At 49.0% G+C, this 20,808-nt stretch overlaps 1 protein-coding gene across 2 annotated transcripts in view; it reads left to right on the top strand.

The window, feature by feature from the left end:
• Nucleotides 1–1,206: 1,206 nt before the first annotated feature.
• CNTN4 (contactin 4) overlaps nt 1,207–20,808 on the top strand; it is a 262,428-nt gene continuing 242,826 nt past the window's right edge. For both annotated transcript variants that reach the window (XM_015641164.2, XM_033517488.1), the window contains exon 1: nt 1,207–1,299. The gene's annotated coding sequence lies outside the window, so the exon portion shown is untranslated. The remainder of the gene's footprint in view (nt 1,300–20,808) is intronic.

Consider the following 20,808-nt stretch of genomic DNA (forward strand, 5'->3'; position numbering starts at 1 on the left):
TTTGGGAGCAGGGAGCTGTGTGAGTGATGAGGGTCTGCTGGATGGGGATGAACCCCCGGGTGCAGGCACATCGAGGAGGAACCTGTGAGCAGCAGTGAACACCAACCCAACCTGCACTAACGTTAATTGTCACTCAGCTTCCACCAACGTGCAGTTTATTAAACCATAAAGCAAGGCAGCAAGCACAGAGAGCAACTCCAGAGATAATTAAACATAATAAGGGTTTCACTTAATCCCTCAAAACCCAAGGGAGGCACAGTTAAGACTGAATACCCTCTTTGCACTGCAAGGATTTTTTTTCGCACAAGCATTTAAGAGAACTTCCCAGGCCAGGATGTTGGGACAGGTGGAAAGACAGGTCCCACATTCACTTCTGAGTATTTTTTTTTTTTCCTTTTCTTTGTGCCCTTACATTATGCTGCTTATTAAACCTGAACTCATGACTTTCAAAGCAGTTTGTGGCTCATCATTTGCCTCACAGCAGCAAGCAGAGACCCTGATGAGGGATCCTGGGGAAGGTTTGGGAGCATCGCTGGGCACAGGGACGGCCAGCAGAGCTTGGGAGCAGCCGGGCTGGTACCCAGGTGCGCTGTGCTCCCGGGATCTTCACCTCCCTCCACAGCACGGGCGTTTCTGGGACGAGGAGGAACGGGAAGGGGATGAAAGAAGACGGTGGATGCAAAGGGCTGAGCGAGAGGCTGGCAGGGCTGGCGGGTGAGGAGAGATTCCCTTTAAAGAGCGAGACAATTAGGGCAAATCAGGGATTCAAACCGGAGCGCAACGCGCCGAGTGAGGGGGTGAAAAATAATAATAATTAAAAAAAAAAAAGCCGCGAGAGGTAATTTGGGATTCCGTGGCCTCCCACAGTGGGACCGGGGCTGGTCGGGGATGGCGGAAAAGAGGGGAGCGCGACGAGAAGGGGCTCGGATCTGCCCGGGGTGCGGGTGGAGCCGCGGAAAGAGCCGCACCTCCAGCAGAGCCAGCCGGGGGCAGGGCAGGGGATGCTGCCCGCGGGGCTGGGGACCCCGAGCGCTGCCGCACGGCCGCGGGCGGGCACCGGGCGGGCACCGGCGGGGCACGAAGGGTTAAGGCGGCCGCCGCCGCTCCGCCGCCCGCCCCCCGCGCACGGCGGGGCCGGGGGTGGGGTCTGCGCGGAGCCCGCCCGGCTCCCGCCGCTGCCGCTCAATGCTGCGGCCGCGGGGCTGCGGGAGCCGCGGGAGCCGCGGGAGCCGCGGGAGCCGCGCACCTCGGGGCTGCGGGAGCCGCGCACCTCGGGCATGTCACACCCGCCCCGCCCAGGTAAGCACCGCTCGGCACGGCACGGCCCATAGAAAACGGGGGAAAAATAAAATTATATACATATGTATATATACTTGTACATATATATATATGTGTGTGTATATATATATACATATATATAGGGAATAAATACGGAATTTTGCAGCAAGGCTGCGGCGCGGGGGAAGGAGAGCGCGGGCGGGCTGCAGAGCCGGCGGAGGGGATGCGCGGCCGGAGGGGAGCGGAGCGGAGCCCGGTGCCCGCGGGGTTCCCCCGGTGCCCCGGAGCTGCCGCGGGGTGCGGACCGTGCTCCGGGCCGTGCGGAGCCGTGCGCGGCCAGCGCAGAGCCGGACCGGGCGGGGGTGGCTGCGGGCCCCCGGACACGGAGCGGGAGCATCTCTTGAGTGAGTGTGAGAGCATCACTGAGTGAGTGCGGGAGCATCACTGAGTGAGTGCGGGAGCATCACTGAGTGAGTGTGAGAGCATCCCAGATTGAGTGCGGGATCATCCCTGATTGAGTGCGGGCTCATCCCTGATTGAGTGCGGGCTCATCCCTGATTGAGTGCGGGATCACCCCAGAGTCAGTGCTGGCGCATCCCGGAGCGCGGGCGCGGGGATGCTCCCTCCAGGCGCACGCAGAACTTTTTGCCGGCTCCAGCCGCGTTCCCGGCTGGAGTTGAAGCTCCCTTTGCTTTCCCCAGGCTGCTGCTGCTCCCGTGTCGTGAGCAACAAACCGCAGCGTGTTGTTTTATTTATCCCAGACAGGAACGGTTTGCTCTCGAAACTACAAATTAAAGGATGCTGCTTGCATAACAAGTGGCAATAGTTTGTATCTTCCATACTAATTACCCGTCACCTTTTAGGCTAAGCCAAAGAGGGGCTTTTTTTTCCCCGAGGAGGGCTCGTTCGATAAAGCAGTCTGATGATTCCTCTCCCCTCGCTGGATTTTTTTTGGGCAGAGGATTAGGAGCCAGAATGTTGATGAGGCACCCTGAGGTGCGGGGAATCAGGGGACGTTTGTCTGGAGGGAGAAGTCAGTTTTTGTGGTTGTGCTTGTCCATCCTCCGGTTTCCATGGCTCGGTTCAGGACCCGCATCCCAGCGGATAAATCACTGAGGTGGGAGCGGGGACTGGTGGCAGCTGCTCTTGTGACGGTCGCGATCCTCCGGAGCTCCTTTCCAGCACCCAGCACCCCCTGCCCCTCCGTGGGTGCGTGGCTGGCTGTGTCCCGGTGCTGGCAGGGAGCCCAGGGGGTGCCGTGCCCCATCCCCGAGCCATCGTGGCTGTCGGAGCCCCTTCCCTGGAGCCTGTGGCTCCTGCAGCAGCTCCAGCCCAGGTGTGCAGGTGATGCTGCAGCCGGGCTCCACAGCCAGCACCGAGCCTGGGGAGCAGCACGGTGGGGGGCTGCACTTAAGGGGGTCCCCAGAAGCTTTTTCTGCTTTTTCCTGGCCGGGAAACCGAATCTTTTATTCTTTTCTGGATCTGAGGAGCCGCATTTTTACCCTGCGTTTGTAAGTCCCTGAAAACTGCTTAAATGGCTCTTGAATAATCCTTCAAAGTCACCTCCCCTCTTTAATCTAATACCGAAAGGACTTACTTTACACGGCTAATCCCTCTTTCCTTGCTGTACAGCCTCATTTAGAGGTGTGCACACTGCTAATTTCCCCTTGGCAGCCTGCTGGAGACAATGGCTTCCTCTGGCGAGCAGCAACCTCTCCCTCCCGTGCTGAACTCCGGGCGAGCTGAGCCCCTCTGACAAGATCTTGGGGGATTTCAGGAAGCGTTCCCTTTGCAGGAAGCCACCCCAAACTTCGGCTGTGTTTGTAAACAGCACCTTTTGGGAGGCTCTGAGGGTATCCTGCCCCAAACAGGGGCAGCTCTTGGGTGGTGAGAGTGGAGGGAAGCAGGGTGTGCCTGCAGGTAGTTGGAGTTGAATGATCCTGGCAAAACTCTGGAACTGGAAGGATTTTCCCATCCTCACCTCCTGCAGGGGAGCTGAGCTCTCTCCCAGCCTTTCTGGCGCTCCCAGAATTTTAAGCTTGTTCTGCTCTCCACAATGACAGTGTGTTGGGAATGTGAATGACAGCGAGGAGCGGCTCACCTGTGCCTGCAGCCTCCTGGAAAATGGGCTGAGATGCTGCAGCCTCCAAAGCCTGGCTTTCCATGGGTTCCCAGGGATGTCTGGAGCTGCCAGCCCCTCACCTGAGCTCACCAGGGATGGCTGAGGAGGGCAGGTGTGCCTTCAGTGTGGTGAGAGGGGTGAGGGGTGATGTGTCCTCTGCCCTGGGCCACAAGGACATCCCTGGCCGTGGGGTGGGTGTCTCTGTCTCTCAGCCATCCCTCCCAGGGATGATTTTCCAGTGTTAATCCCTCCAGTGCTTGATTCCTGAGTGCTGGTTTTCAGCCCTTGGCCGAGGAGCTTTTATTCCAGAGGGAAGGACAGCAGCAGTGGCAGCCAGCGAGCAGCTGCTGAGAGCCCACCTTGCCTCCCAAACTTGGACCTCTTCATGCATGAAACTCCTTCTTGTTGCTCTCCAGGTCTTTATTTACTGGAATTAACATTTCCTTGGTTTCAAACCCACTCCTGTGTTACCCCATCAGGGACAGCTGGAAATCAGGGGTGAGCTTACATAAAATTTCTCCCAGAGATGCAAAACTTTGGAGTAATTTTGTAAATATTCTGGTGCCGTGTGACTTATTTACCTTGGCTTCAGGAGTTGGCTTTGTCTGGCAGTTCTGTGGAGTTAACTTGATTTAAAAAAAGAATATTTAAAACTCAGAGGTAAAGATGAGGCAGAGTGAAGGAAAATACCCAGGAGATGGATGGATCGCTGCCTTTTGATTTGCTCTTGTGGTCTTGTTTAATTCTGTTTGGTGAGCATTCTGGAGGGGCTGGTTCCCATCAGGGCAGGGTGGACACAGCCCTGGCGCCGAGCAGGGAGCTCCAGGGACGCAGACAGAGCAGGAGAAGCTTCTGCTGCTTAAAAATACTCTGCTGCCTTTGAAAGTTCATAAATCATCACAGGTTTATTTTTAGCCCTGTTAGAATAGAGGAAGGCTGGGGTTTCTTCCCACACCTCCCCTGTGTGGCCTGGAATGACCTGGCAAAGTCTCTGCAGAATCATTTGGCTCTCTCCTTTGGCGTGGTGGTGACCTGGTGCTCAGCCCCGTTGTCACACAGAGGATTCAGCTCCCTTTGAAGAGGCTTTGGTGCAACAGTTGGGAATTTTCCTTCCCCTTGGGAGCCCGTGCTGCTGGCTGGGTGAGCGATGTGCAGCCCCTGACAGGAAGGTAATGACAAGCACAGCAAAGTGCCGTGAATCACCCCAAATCCACCAATGTCAGCTGCGAGGTGCCAAGGCTGAGCCAAGCACACATCCTCACTCCAGTACAGATACCAGTATCATGACAGGAGTGATTCATTCTTTTTATTATTAGCAAAGCAAATATATAATGATGACACCCAGCTGATTTAGTGCTTCACGCCAGTGCACAGCTCTTCCCTGCCTCCTCCTCCTCCTCCTCCCGGCAGCCACCGAATCCGGGGATACTCGAACGAAATGTGTCAAATCTGTGTCAAATCTGCCTCTCATCTGAACACAAATGAGCTTCACGTTGGTTATGAACCGAGAGAGGAGTGTTTTGTGCACTAAGCAGGGCTCTGAAAGTGTGGATGTTGGGAAGTAACTCCATTCTTTGCTGTTCCCTGGGTGCAGTCATTTTATCTCAATCTGCAGGGTGAAAATCTATCCCAACCCGACACCAAGAGCAAGAACCAGTCCTTGGCGTGTTTTTAATTGCTGGGTTAAATCAGTGAAGGTCGAGCCCTCAGAACCATCAGGGTGAAAGCATTTTGAAAACAATCTGGTGTTTATCACGTGCAGAGTTCAGCTTTAGGAAGGTGGAGCAGAAGGGGAAGTTTTGCTTCTGCAACGTAAATTGGGATTTTGCTTAGGGTCATAATCACAGCACAGATGTATCAGCATGTGGCCTCCAGTGAGGTAAGTGATGCACTTATTGCACTTCAGAAGGACTTGGAAAAAATAATCTGCTGTTCCATTTTCCAAATGGCAGGGATTTATTTTAAAAATTGTGTTAAATTGTTTTATTTTAAAAATTATTTCAAAAACAAGATCCTGCCATGTTTGTTTCTTCTGTTAATTCTTCCTCAAGCCCCCAGCTGTTCAGCTGTTGATGCTGCATTCCTTCAGGCCTTGCTGGAGATGTCTCAGATCTGGCCAGACATCCTTATTCAGGTTGTGATCTAGCCAGCACCAAGTTCTGCTGAGATAAGTTATAAAATAGATAAAAGCCAAAGCACCAGGATGGTTCTTCCCCACCTTTTCTCCTCTTTGGTTTTTGGATTCAGTCAGATTCAACCCTCTCATGTGGACTTTCCCCAGTTCTTGTTGAGAGTGAGATGTGCTTGAGAGACCCAAGAGTAAATTTTGGTTTTCTGCAGATTTCCAGGAGCCCCTGAGCCGAGCTGCTCCTAACCCCAGACTGATTTGCTCTTCCAGAAGTTCTGTCAGTGTTGTATCTTTGTTGGCCTCGGGCGAAATCTGTGTTTATCATTTATTTATATAAATGTTTAGCTGAGGAAGAGATGTGGTGTTTAAGGCCAATTTACATAAGGCTTAGCAGGTCATTGCATTTATTTAGAGCCTCAGAAGGGGAACAAAGGGGGGAATCCCGGGTGACTGTGGTGGACAAACCTCTCTTGTGGAGGGTGATTTAATGTGAATCGTGCTGCACAGCAATAACCTACCTGTGTGATTTTAACCTGTCTGTTTATTAAACTCCTTTTATTCAGATCACAGGGCTTTCATGGGGAAAGCTTCCAGACAACAAAATACATTTGCATCTCTGTGCTCCCAGTGATGGGAGTGTGGAGACCCAAAAAGCCTCAGGGAGAGCCCCAGGGCTGCTTGGGCTGCTCAGGGCACAGCTTTCCCTGCTCCCTGGCTCCTGGTTTTGACTCCCATGGCTCATTTTTACACCTTTCCAGCTCTAGAAAACCTGGAGCAGAGAGATCTCTGTCTGGTTTGATCCGTGGCCGTGGTTTGGGTGATCTCTGCAGAGCACAGGGGCTTCTTCACCTCACACAAACAGCACTGAGGAACTTGAATCAAATAAGATGGTTTTTATTCACTGCTACCTTGCTCAGTGGTCAAAACTCTCTCTTCTTGGCATGAATGAATGGGTGAATCTTTTTGGGCTTTGTCTCCCAGTTTCTAAAAATAGAAAAATAACTCCTCCCCCCACAACAGCACTCAACTCCCAGCTTTTTAAAAGAGTTACTTAGCATAAGAGTAGAACATTTGCCTAAGAGGGTTTCAGTCCAAGAACGACTTTTCATATTTAATTGATCTGTATTGTTCAATTAGCGAGATGTATCATGCCCTCTGTTGTGCATGTATAGCTGGGAGCAGAAATGAATGAAATATGAAGCAGAGCAGAGGAGTGATTTCAGCCTGAATCTGCTGTCAGTGATGCACAGAGCAGGGCCTGGATCTGTGTGAGCAAACAGGGATTGTGTCAATTCAGCATCACCTCTGCCTTACAAATGAGCCTGAATTACAACATTTGTTCTTATTCTGCTCAGAACTCACTAACCTCTTTGTTCTAAATCCTATCTATAAACATCCCCAGCTCCTGAATTAGCTGTCAGGATTATCCCAGTGTGTCATGCTTGTCTGGGAACAGCTGGATTTGGCTTCCCAGCCCCACCAGCTGCCCAAAATCAGGTGTGTGCTGAGCATCCCGGCAGTGCCAGGCACAGCCAGGAGTGACACGGGTCCCACAGGGTGGCAGCACTCAGCCCACAGCTCTGATCCCATGGAGCATCCCGCAGCACTGGGAACTGCTCCGCGGCTGGGAGAAGGCAGGAGCTGGGAGAACACCCTGCTCCATCACCTGGGATAAGGCAGGGGCCAGGGAACAGCCTGCTCCATCACCTGGGATAAGTCAGGGGCCAGGAGAACACCCTGCTCCATCACCTGGGGGAAGGAAGGAGCCAGGAGAACACCCTGCTCCATCACCTGGGATAAGGCAGGAGCCAGGAGAACATCCTGCTCCATCACCTGGGATAAGGCAGGAGATGGGAGAACACCCTGCTCCGTCACCTGGGAGAAAGAACACCCTGCTCCATCACCTGGATTAAGGCAAGACAAGGCTTTAGCTGGGATGGGGATTTAACACCTCTAACCCCAATTGCTACACTATCATTTTCTCAGCATCCCTTAATTCTGAAGAATTGACAGAAAAATGTATCAAATTTCTCCTTGGAATATCCTGTCATTGTCAGGATTCTGTGCTCAGTGTCCTCCTTGCTTTCCCTGCTTTTCCAGCTGCTGTTTTCCCTCTTTCCTTGCCCAGCCTGGTGCAGCAGCTCCTCCCAGGTTTGGGCTGACAGGTACAGGCTTTGTGGCTGGCTCAGCACCACCCTCTGCCTGCTCCTCCCCAGCTCCATTGGTTTCCTCACAAAATGATCAGGAGAACCAGAGGATTCCTGTGCTGCATCCAGCCCATTCCAAGCCACTGGCAGAAAGTGCTGATTATCCAGGAGGAATGATTTTAAACCTGCCAGGGAGGTGTGTCCGTGAGCAGTGAGTGCACAGCTTGGCCAGGGAAGCTGTCCTGGCAGCTCTTGGCACACGGGATCACTTCTCCTCCTTGGGGACATGAAAAGCCCTCCTAGGGATGTGTCTGTACAAGGAGAGCCTGGTGTTGGTCCCTAAATCCACGTGGCTGAGGTTTCAAGAGATCAGGCAGGTTTGTTGTGGTGGGCAGGGAGGATGGAGGAACCGAGCATCCTTCCCTCTCTGCCCTGCCATCCTCTGTGCAGAAAAGCCGTGGAGCTGCTGGAGCAAATCCAGAGGTCACGGAGCTGCTGCCAGGGCTGGAGCCCCTCTGGAGCCAGGCTGGGAGAGCTGGGGGTGCTCACCTGGAGAGGAGAAGCTCCAGGGAGAGCTGGGGGTGCTCACCTGGAGAGGAGAAGCTCCAGGGAGAGCTGGGGGTGCTCACCTGGAGAGGAGAAGCTCCAGGGAGAGCTGGGAATGTTCTCCTGGAGAGGAGAAGCTCCAGGGAGAGCTCAGAGCCCCTGGCAGGGCCTGAAGGGGCTCCAGGAGAGCTGGAGAGGGACTGGGGACAGGGATGGAGGGACAGGACACAGGGAATGGCTCCCAGGGCTGGATGGGATATTGGGCAGGAATTCCCAGAGAAGCTGTGGCTGCCCCTGGATCCCTGGAAGTGTCCAAGGCCAGGTTTGGAGCAGCCTGGGACAGTGGGAAGTGTCCCTGCCATAGCAGGGGGTGGAATGGGATGAGTTTTAATGCCCCTTCCAACCCAAACAATTCCGTGTGTCTGAGATGATCTCTGCTGCCACATCAGCATTTCCATATCATTTCCCAGCCCTTAGGGAATTACCCCAATAATCCAAACATGGAATTCTCACATCACACGTTGTTCCCCCAGGGGAAAAGCAGGGGTGGAGCAGCACCAAGAGTGAGGCTGGGGCTCTCCCAGGGAGCACCAGGAATGTGCTGGCTTGAGCCAGAGAATTCCTCGGGAGAATTCTGTGTTTAATGGGTCTCTTCTAATTGCAGATTTAGGGAAGAAACACTGGTCAAATACATCTGAGAAGGGAGAGTGCAGAACATGGCTTGACTCAATATTTTCTCTAGTCAAGTGGAAAAAAGGAAGCCTCATATGAAAAAGCTGGAAAGGTCAAACTAATTTGTACTTGTGTGATAATGGGTAATACCTCTATTGTTTATGAAGCCTGCAGAATCCTTCCTGGGCTAAGCACTGTCATCCATCTGATGGTGATTTGGAAAAATTAAAAATGAAGTAGAATTGTTCCACCCTCTACGTGCTTTAAGCTGCTTTGGGTGAGGATTCCTTTGAACAGTTCTGTGCTCTTTGTAAATGAGCTGAGGTGAAATTTGCTCACTTCTCCTGACTGCTGTGGCTGAAAGGAGATGGTTTTAAACAAAAAAAAAAAAAAAAAGATTAATACTGAGGTTGAGAAGAGCCAGACTGAAACCCTGCCTGTGTCTTGCTGCTTAAGCATTCTGCCTGTGTTCCCCTGGTTCTTTATTTTGCTGCAGTCTTTTCTGTTTATTTACTAGGGTAAGTGGGAATTTTATATGCATGTCCAGCTCCTGCTATTAAAAGTGGGATTGGTGAGCTCCTAATGCCCCACAGTGCTGCCTCACTTATCCAGGTGGATTTGCAGCTCCTTCTTGCAGCCACTGGAAGTTGTGTGAATTTTCCTGGGATTCTGGTTCCTTTCTGGGAACACTGCATCATTTTCCAGGGCACTGTGTGGGGAGTCCCTCCTGCCTCGTGCTCAGCACCAAGTGTGAGCTCCAGAGGAATTCATTTGCCAGGCTTATCGCTGAGACATTTAATATCTGGAATGATTTAGGAGATCAAATTCTGGAGTTCTGGGCTGGCTGTAGCTGCATCTGTCATTGTTGCAGAACCTTGACAGTGAACAAAAGGTGCTGCAGGGAACCATAACTCACCCAGCAAATTAATGGGTTCCCAGCCTTGCTTGCTCAGCTAAACGGAGCCGTGTGGCCTCACTGGCCAAGGGTTCTCCACAGAAATTGGCTGGGTTTGGAGTGGGCATTCCCAGAGGGATGGAGAGAGCACAGCCCTCCTGCCAGCTGCCTGGGACTGCTGCTTTCCACTCCTGCTGAAAGGGGGGACAAACCCCCCAGCCTGGCAGCTCTTCTGGGAACATGATGGAATGTTTTAAAGGGATTTCTTTTTTTAGTGGGGGTCCACAGGAAGGAAAAGGGTTTGATTGAGAAAGTTTCATCGTTTTTGGTGATGTCACACTGTGAGCACAGCGTGGCCAGGGACACTCACAGGCCACTGACCACCACTGGTCATTTCTGCCGCTGTCAGGAGATGCTTGATCACCTTCCAATTAGCAGAAAGTGCTGGAACATCCCTGGGGGGATTTCAAAGCTGTGTGGATGTGGCACTTGGGGACATGGGCGAGTGGTGGCCTCAGCTGTGCTGCACTTCATGATTTTAGAGGGTTTTTCCAGCTGGAAATCCATGGCAGGTCATCTCCCTGGCCATGATTTTGTTCTTACTCTTTTTTCCTGATTCTGCTTCTCTTGCTGATGGATGATCCCAGTTCCTGAGAAGGTTCCAGTCCTCTCTGAGTTGCCAAATTCCTCGGCATGGTGGTGGGCATGGAATTGGGGATGAGGAGAGATGATGCTCTGACTTGGGGGGTGTGTGAGGCAGTGGGAGGGTGACCTCGTCTGCAGCCACCAGCAGCTCCTGGAACTTGGATTTTGGGAATTACCAAGCCCTTCCTGGTGAAGAGCTGGCTGTACATTTGGTAATTGGCTTAATCACCCTGCAGGGCCTGGAAGTTAAAGAGGAAGCAGAGCTGGAGGGGTGGGTGGGGGCTGGAACTGTGGGGGTGGCACCAGAAGGGCCCCAAAAAATGGGCAAATTTGGGGAACTGCTCAGCACCAGCCCTGCAGGGCTTTGGCCACGTCAGCAGCTCTGGGAGCTCTGCTCACAGTTTAAAATGACTGCAGCACTTGGCAGATCCAGGCCCAGAGAGGTGAGGAAGTTCAGAGATTTCTGGTGGAAATCTGTAGTTTTGTGGCCCAGGCAGTGCTCCCAGTCATTCCCAGTTTATCCCAGGACTGCTCCTGTAGCTGCCTGCCATCAGCACTCACTGGATCTCAGAGCCTTTTTATTATTAGGGTTATTATTGTATTTTCAAACCATTACCTAAAATATGGAACCACTGCCCCAAGAAAAGTGGATTATCCTTTCCTCGATAACTAATTTTATTTCACTCAGGAAAATTTGATTCAGATTTCTGAAACATTGCCACTAAGCAGCTTTCTAAGCAGAGTTGCAGTGCACGACCAAATTAAATCCGTGTAGGGAGAAGGGAAATGTTGTTGCAAGTGTCCAAAGGGGTTGGAGTGAAAATAATCTTATAGATCAAACTTAAATTGAGTTCAGCTATTACAGAGGGAGCTCAGCTCTGTACCTGGAAAATCCCATCTGCCAAAAATAAACTTTGGGGGTCACATTTTAAAATGACATTTCTAGTCCTGGACCATCCAGCTGCTCTCTCTGGGATGTCAGCCCTGTGTGAAGGAGTTTCAGCTGGGGGAACCTGCTCAATAAAAACAAAACCAAAAATTTAAAAAAGAAGGTGGGGAAATGCTCTTTGAGGATTGATCAAACCCTTCCCAAGCTGCACCAGCTTGAGGTGGCAGATCCTGTCTCTGAGTGACTTTTGAGTGAAGTTTGGCCTAAATTGTGTCCACACCCAGCATCTCCAGGAGAAAATACCTTGTGACTTGTGCAGTTCGAGGTAGCAGCATTTGGAACCAAAGTGGAGAACTGGTTTGACCCTTCTTACTGTGGGCTCTGAATGGACTTCAGATTCCAGGTCTTTAATCATCCTTGTGGAATTCTCCTGAGCTGGTTCTGTGCTCTTTCACTGGAGATGAAGAACTGAGATGCACAAGATGCTCAGAGACGCTGAGACACTTAAGCACTGGAATTTCTAGAAAGTTCTACCCAAATTCTTTGAATTTTAAGGTACTGAGCAATTGGAAGAAATAAGTTTATGGCAGAGGAGGAATTTCAGCACTGAGTTCTTTCCTTCTCCCCTGTGGATTGCATCATAACTCTTGTCTGATGCTTTAAAGATTTAATTATTTTTGCACCTGTGGTTTTGCTTTAGCTCAGTCTTTCCCAGCTCATGGGATTCAGAGTCTCACTGAATTCTTGCTTTCAAATAACAAATATCTGGGACTGAAAGTGCAGTCAAATGTGATTTAGCTGACTAAAACATTATGAATAGACCCAAGCATTCACACAAAAATACTTGACAATATCTATACGAAGGTGATGTCATCCATTAGCACTGTGTGAAATATAAAATATCATCCAATATTTAAATCCAACTGTAGTGAATCCTCTGTAACTTTACTGACAGAACCTAAATTTAGGAACTAATTAAATTCCATGGAACAGAAGAATGCATTTTTCCCCTTCTTGTAAGGACAGAGATCTGGAGTGTTAGCTGTACTTCTATTTTTATATCATTGAGTAGACTTTTAGAGAGATAAAACTATATACCTGGGGTTTGGGGTTTTTTTTAATTTCTACATCTGTATTTTAGGATCTCTGCTGAGAAGGCCCCAAAGCCCAGCTCAGTGAGGGGGCTGCTGATGGAGGTGGTTGAACTCAGGGAGTGGAAGGGATAATTCCCTGCCCAGCCAGGTCTGGATCCAGCCCCACCATCTGCTCAGAGCATCCAGAACAACTCATTTCACCCCAGAAGTCAATTCAGGCATTTTCCTTCCCAGCCAATTCCCTGTCCCAGCCTCTGGCTGTGGAAGATTCCAGCTTTAAGGCTGCGCTGAAATTAAGTGTGGACCCAGGATCAGGGCCAAACTCTTTAAATAATTGATGGACAGCTTGATTTCTTTAGCCTTGCTAAAGTAAACCGAGTTTCAGATGAACAGGAGCTGAGTTAGGTGTTTAGTTAGGGGGAAAAAAGCCCTTTGAATTCCACTGATTTCCCACAGGATTAACTCAGCACTAGGAAAAATAACTTGAGAGGAGCACAGAATGGTTTGTGTTGAAAGGGACCTTGAAGATCACCTGATTTCAGGGCCAGGGCCATGGCAGGGACACCTCCCACTGTCCCAGGCTCCAGCCCCAATGTCCAGCCTGGCCTTGGGCACTGCCAGGGATCCAGGGGCAGCCCCAGATTCTCTGGGAATTCCATCCCAGCCCCTCCCCACCCTCACAGGGAAGGATTTCATCCCAAAATCCCATCTCCTGCTGTTCTCTGGCAGTGGAAGCCATTCCCCCTTGTCCTGCCAATCCAAGCCCTTTTTATTCTGTTCACACTCCTTGGTTTCTTCTTCTTTTTAGGCAGAAAAAACAAAAAACTGAGGAATCCCTCTTAAATGAAACACATAATCTGAAAATGAGAAGCAGGAAAGTTGTCACTGTTATCTGTGAGCTGAAATTGGCCAAGTGTCCCAAGGCTGTTCAGACTTCTGTGTGATCTTTGTAAATTGCTATAAATAAATAACACAACTGGAACAGCTGCATTTCCCACAGCACCTGCCAGGGTGTGCCAGTGTGAGACGATGCAGGAGGCAAAGAACTCAAACTTCCTGACCCAAATGTTGTGTAAATTGAGAAGAAAAGGCAAACAGACACCAAGGAAGCAAACAGCATCAGGAGAAGCAGCTAATGAGCATCCATGGTTTGATTGCTTAATGGGGCTGTGGTCTCGAGGCCGGTCTGGAGGAAGGATGTGCTGTGGACAGGCAGGATGGGAGGTGGAATTGGGTGTGCAGGAGGAGCAGGAAATGTGCCTGTGTTGGAGGGCTCCTCATATTCCACTCCTGCAAATGGCTCCATCTGTCAGCTGGAAATAGCAGCGTGGCAGACAGGGCAGAGTTAGGCTGGGCTTAGCAGGGAGGAGCCTGAGGAGGGGCAGGGATGTGCTGGAGTTCAGAGGAACTTTCTGGAAACTTCCCGTGGAGCAGTTCCTTTTGCTGGTGGAATACCAGTGAAACAGGACACTCCTGAGAACTCATTTATGGGACTGTTTGTTTTCACTAATGACACAAGATACCAAATTCTTAAAGATTCTCAGAGCTACAAGAGTGGTCAGAGCAGCAAATATGCTTTGATCCCAAAAGCCTTTTTTCCCTTCTCTATTTTTAATAATCCTTTTTGCTCTTTGGGTCATATTACAAGTTTAAACACTTCCTTATCCTTCTCTCAATCTGAACTTGTTTAGAAATCATAAAGCTGCCTTTGAGGTGGCTCTGATGGCTTTGGGAAGGCTTTGGCAGTGATGCTGTGGTGGTGGAATGGGTGGGCTGGTCCAGGGGAGCATTTCCAGCTCCCAAACCTGATGGCAAATGGGCACAGCCCCTCGGAATCCTCGTTCACTGCCGAGTTCCTGAAGCCTTTAAACCCCTCCACATCTCCACAACGCTGCCAACACAAACACAAAAGCACCGAGAGGGGTTTTTTAAGCCCAATATTCCTGTCTGGAAATGAATTCCTGCTGTTGTCACCTCATTCATTATCCTCTCCATGAAGGAATAGGTGATGCAGCCTTCTGCTGTGAAGGTCCCCCGTCTGTTCATCTCCTTAGCCACTGTCACTCATCCCCTTCATTTCTGAACCTTATCATTCTGTATTCCAGCTGTTGGATTTGATCCATCCATCATCTGTCAGGAACTTGTCAGAGACCCTGGGCACCTCCAGATGCATTTCCCGTGCAGGTCCTGCCAGAGGAGAGGAATATTAAGCAGGGAGGGTTGGGCAAACCACACACTTGCTCTGTTTTTCGCTATGCTTCATCTTTAGATTAACCTTTTTCAGCATTTTTCCCCCAAAAGAGAAGCTGAGAATTTGTAATGGCTAATTTTGGATTTGTGAGGAGTTTGTGGGTTTATTCCTATGGATTGACACCCCTCCTGTCTCACACTTCTTAAAAAAAACATGTCAGGGAGAAGTCTGCCCCCCATTTTCCAAATAAACAGAGGGGTAAAACTTTGTCCTTTACTTCTTGGGCTGAACTTGGTGATCAGGCTCAGAGAGAGATTTCCATTGTGCAGTTTCCTTTTTCCAAGGAAAACTGTTTTCCTTTGTGTATTTGCTGTTGTTGTGTTTAATGGTCACTGTTCTGCAGGTTTAACAGTCACTCCCCACACCTCGTGAACAATTTGCATTTTTAAATCAACATTTGCAGGGAAAAATCCAGTATTTGCCCAGGGCTGCTTTTGATTATTTTTTTTTTTTAATTTTTTAATACTGAAATTCAGGTTATGCTGCAGGATCTGGTCTATTCCAGCAGTCAGCTGTGTTATTTGATAACTCAGGTATTGATTCCTTACATCACCTGCTCCTTACTCACTGATTATATTTCATTTCTGTTCCTTCTTCTTTTGTAGAAGTACAAAATGAAAACCTGGTAGCCGTTTCTGGCTTTATTCATTTTCCTTTTCCCTGGTGGAGCTTCATGGATTACATTCCTTGTCTGTTTACCCAGCACTTTCTCTCTTCTTTCTTCTTGAACAGGAAGATTCTGGCTTGGAAACACTGAAGTTTTAGCAGGGATTATGGGAATTATAAAATAAGGTAGGGCCATACTTGTACCAAAGCTTCATCCAGAGGATGTTCCATCCCTGGCAGTGCCCAAGGCCAGGTTGGGGCTGGAGCAGCCTGGGATAGTGGGAGTGTCCTGCCCATGGCAGGGGTGGGATGAGACAATCTTTAAGGTTCTTTCCAACCCAAACCATCCCCTAATTCCATGATCCTTCACCAGCCAGGATGCAGCTGAATTTCCAGCATCACTTTCTGCATCTTTCCCTCAGCCCCACGAGTGGGGCACTCATGCACAGCCAGGGAGCCCTGGGGACACATTCCTGGTGTCCAGGATTCCTCCCTGGCTCGGGCACTGGGGAGGGACCTGCCAGGACCCATCTCCTCCCAGTTTGGCATCTTATTATTCTTTCCATTCCCTCAAGAGGGAGGATGTCAGGGTGTCATCTCCAGATCCTCCTCCATGGCTTCCCCCAGGTCATCTCTGTGCTGCTGGTGGGAGCCCAGGGATCTGCTCCTCCCTGCCCCTTCCTGCTCTCCCTCTCCTGCTCGCTGGAATGCCGCCAGTTATTGCTTCTTGCATTGTTTCATCTCAGCTCCGTGCTGAAATCCTCCTCTTTTCTTCCATCTGAAGTAATTAATTAGTCCAATTTCCATTTTTAAATTTAACTCGAGCTCGGGAAAAAAAAAAAATAAATTTGCCAGCCCTGCCAAAGTGCTGACATGTGTTTTACCAGAGATTTGTTAGGGAAGACTTTAAAAATAATTCCCAGATAAAAGTCAAGTGCAGCGAAAAAAAAATGCTTGAAAAAATCTGAAGTGGCCCTAAATATTTAGTTTGTGTCAATGAATAATGGAGAATGGGTTCTGGAGGGAAACAGGATGCAAGAAGATGATGATGATGATGATGATTAGTATTATTAGTGTTATTATTGTTAACTTTCCTTAAACCTCTTGAGTTTGGCCCTGCTGCAGGAGATGCTGAACATCTCCCAGAGCAGTGAGGTCTGGAGGTGAGACTGTGTAGAATTAAACACCTCAGCTCCTGGGTGACCTCACACCTTTGCTGGGCTGGCACCTCGGGGGATGTCACCCCTCGAGTGGGCACAGGTCACTGATCACAGGTTTGGTGCTTTTATCCACTTACATCACTGCTCACTGCGGGTAAATAAGGAAAAAGTGTGAAAAATCAGGAAGGAGCTGATATCCCCAAGCTCTGTGTTTAATCTCCAGGTGGCTCCATCCAGAGCTGTGCCCTCGTTAGGGCTGTCCCTTTAAATGAGTGTCACCGTGCCCTGACAGCACTTAAACCATTTCCTCCTTGAATATTGCCTGCTTAAAACACAACCCAGCGTGATTTGACAAATGGCTTTCCTCAGTTTAATGTGGAAGAGGAGCTAAATGAGTTAGTAAATGTTAATGTGGCCGTGTTCTTCCCAGATAACCAGTTGCCCTTGGGACAGTATCAATAAGTGGCATTTATATGATGTTATGGATGTGTTAATTATGCATAGACAAAATAACGAGTAAGCAAAGGTCAAGGACAAACACAGTTCCCCCAGAAACACGCATCAAAGAGCTTCTAATATTTAAGTCATTACCATTATTGAATATTCAGTGTCATTTAAATTATGTGCATCTTTCTCATTGCTTATTTTGCAGGCCACAAACTGAGCAACTTCAAGGGCTGAACAAATGTTTTGTGCCAAAACTCTGCACAACTCCAGCAGCCGCTGGGCTGGTTCTCTCCATCCCCTGGTGAACTGCCAGGTGGAATTTGGGATTGATTTCCTCTTGGAGATGTAACCCTGTGATGCTTTTTTGCTGGAAATTTGAAATGAAGGAAATGAAAACGTGGCCATTAAACTGCTGAACCTTGAAACTCGATGCAAATCAAAACAAAATGCTCTGGAGACCATAAAAACCCAACTTTGCCCCAGTTCACTGCTCTGCTCCTTAGCAATGTGCTTTGAGAAAGAACAGGCTGGAGAGTTCAGCCTTTGCTTTTTACTCCCAGCCATGAGGATAAAGCCCTTTTTGGCAGGGAATCTCCTGAAATCCAGCGGGTTTTGTGATGAGAGGCAAGACAGAACTTAGCTGATCAATACAGCCATTAATTAGAATTAAAGGCTCAGCCATGATTTTTTACTTTTACATATTGACATCTGACAAAACAGTTAAAAAGTCAATAAGGGTCTAAAAGTTACTCTCAGGTTACTCAGTGAGGTTTCTTCCATCTCACCCTCCTCTGGCAGGTGGCTGGAAAATTCTCTCTCCCAAACAAGATGCTCTTCATGTATGAAATATTCATGTTATGACATCAAACCATGCTGCACATTATTTCGGTGCAGTAGGCCAAAATTAGATTCACATTTTATTTTGCTTATAAATGCCTGTCAGAGTTGCTAAATCAGTTTGTCTTTGCTGTCTTGAAATGGTGTCAGTTTGAATTTCCTTCACGCTGCATATTGTTTTGGGCAAAGGCACGTTCCTTCTCCATCAGAGATGCAGCGCCTTGTGCTCTTGAAACAAAGCTGGAAAGACCCAATAATTAAGATTATTTTTAAAAAGCCTTCTCTGGAGCGGCAGCTTGGCCTTTTTTATGGTGATAGAGAAGCTACCAAATGCTGATGCACTGTGATATTTGATTTTCCCCATGTGCAAGTGTCACATTCTGGATTATTTAATGGTTGTGGGTTATAAAACAAGGTGTCTCGGCTTCTTGTGCTGATGGAAGTAGGGAAGAGCTGTGAGCAGCAGATTCTGAGCTCCTCAGTGCAGCTGAGGAAGAATCAGATATTTTGTGGTTGTAACTACCCTGGTCCAGGGGGGATCTTCATCCTTCAGGCTGGACCAGTGGGGCTGAGGAGGAATTAGGGCAGGAAGGAGGAATTAGGGCTTTGTCTGAGCTCTCTAAAGGCACAAACCCCAGGCTGCAGCCCTCAGCTGGGACCTCATCCTTTTAACTCAAGAGGCAGGGGAATTCATTCACTCTTGGCTTTTTTTTGGCGCTCTGCTCTCTCATTCATGCATAAAGAATCTCATTTTAGTTATCCTAATGCTAAAAAAAAATAAAAATAAAGCTGCAGTCCCCAGTCTGCCAGATATTTACATCAGAAATATCCCATCAGAGGAGCTGTGCATGCTTGAAAACATCCATTATTCTCTCCCCTCTCCCCCGGGTTCCTGTCTGCAGCCTGTGCCTGCGGCTCCATCCCTGCAGGCATCGCTCCCAGCTGTGCCCCAGCTGCTCCAGCCCCAGGGTCTGCCATGGAGACAACACACATCTCCTCACCAGCCACTTGGGTGCATGTTTACACATTTCTTATTATTTAAAACCAGCTTTTGAAACTTTACCCTGCCTCCTTTTCCTCTCTACCCTAAGTGTGCTGCTGAAGGTTTTCATGCAAAGCGCCACTGCCTTGTGATTTTTTTTATTTATTTCCCTGGATTTCCCTTGGTCTTTTAGGAGAATTCTTTTGAGTTAATGCCAGCAGATTTTGGGAAGTGGGAGTTAATAGTTTGTGTAAAGAAAAGGTGTATTGTTTGTGTAAAGTAGGAGTATATGGTTTGCTGATGTTGCTGTTCTCATACTTCGAATAACATTACTATAATCCATAATATAACAGTACAATTAATTTAATGGAATATGATCCAAAGCAGCAACTGGGGTATAAATCCTTGGGGTTACCCTCAGCAGAGGCTGGGGATGTCCTGCAGGTCCAGCAGGGAGCAGAGGCTGGATGAGCCCAGCCCAGTCCTGCACCTCCTGCCTCCAGCTCAGCTCTCAGCCTCTGTCTCCTCCTCTGGACATCCCTCAGGTGCCCCTGTGCCTCCTTGACGTGCTCCCAGTTGTTCTCAAGGACCTGCTTTTAAGCTAAAATCCCCTCTGCAAAGCTCTCCCCAGCCCCGAGCGGCTCTTCCTGAGCAGCGAGGCCCTCGTGATGAGCTCCTGCATTTTCCATTACCAGAAACCTTCCAAAAAGCCTTTTTTTCCCCCAAATGCTTTCTCGATAGCTGGCAATCTCCTGAATCATTTCTTCTACAGAAATTGTTCTTGGAGGTGTTTTGCTGTGGTGGCAGCAGCCCTGGAGCAGGTTTGTCACCATTTCCAGCCCCAGGGCTGCTGTTGGGTTTCTTGCCCAGGTCACCTCGTTTTTTGTGTGTCTCTGTATTTTCCTGCCTGCCTTTGTGGTGGTTTTTTGGGTTTTTTTTTTTGTCTATTCCTTTGTGGTCCGAGAGTCTTTGAGCTTGAACAATGTGGCTGATCTGAGCTGTGTTTTAATCCAATGATAAATAGTTAATTTTGGAGGTTTAAGTTGACAGCAAAGCCACCTTGGAGTGTCAGGCTGAGAGACTTTGGTTTCCTTCTCTATCAGATAAGGAGCAGATATTTCCTGTAAATCCTCCCCCGGTGTTCCAGTCCTACCATTAGGGCATTAAGTCAGATACATGACACCCAATTTCACAGTAATTCCTGAGGAAAAAAAGCACATTATATTTTTTTAATGGGCTTCCCAGGACTTACTTTGTTTCTTCCTGACGAATACGAATTCCAGCGAGTTCATCTGAATTCTGACCTTCAGGTACACAAAGGTTTGGGGGTTCTGAAGCAAGAATATGGTCTTTAAAATGATGTGCTCTCCACATGAATGCTGTCTTCTGTTCCCATTAAATCCCCGTGGAGTGCAGGAATAAAACTGCTTTAAGTGCTCCAAAATTCATCCTTGTGTTTATTACGAACCACTTACATCTCGTAGAAACATTGTTTGTGTCAACATGACCCGTGCTGACCTTTTCCTCTCCAAATGGCTTTGTTTGGATTGTGTGCTGCCTGTAGGATCATCGCTTCTCTTCATCTCCTTTTCTTCTGATTGCCAGGTAACGCCAGAAACTTCTCCTAATGTGCTGTACCAGGCCTTCCCAAGCAACGTGGCTGAATAAATATCCATTGAATAACTGCAGAATGCATTCAGATTCTTTTTATTTTGATTTATGTTCTATCTCCCTACCTGTGCATCTCCCAGAGTAATTGCCAGTTTTCGCCTCCTGCAGAGAGATATAATAGAGCTGAAGAATAAGTAAAATGTGCTCTGTTTCTCCCTCTCTCACTCCCTTTTGTAAGGGAGCCTTTATATTCTCACACTCATAATTTGCAAACTGAAAATCAGCACCTCCTTCCCAGCTGGCCTTGCTTTGTTTGGATGTTTCCTGTGTCCCCTGTCCTTGTGCCGCTGCCAGCACGGGGACACCTGGACACGCAGCCCATCCCCTGTGTGACAGCAGCCTGTCCCAGATGAGCAGGGAGCTGGGAGCCACTGTGTTCCCTGTCCCATGGTGTTCCCATCCCAGAGCTCCTGTTCCCATCCCAGAGCTCCTGTTCCC

Source organism: Parus major, chromosome 12 (genome assembly GCF_001522545.3).
Source record: "Parus major isolate Abel chromosome 12, Parus_major1.1, whole genome shotgun sequence".
Lineage (NCBI taxonomy): Eukaryota > Metazoa > Chordata > Aves > Passeriformes > Paridae > Parus > Parus major.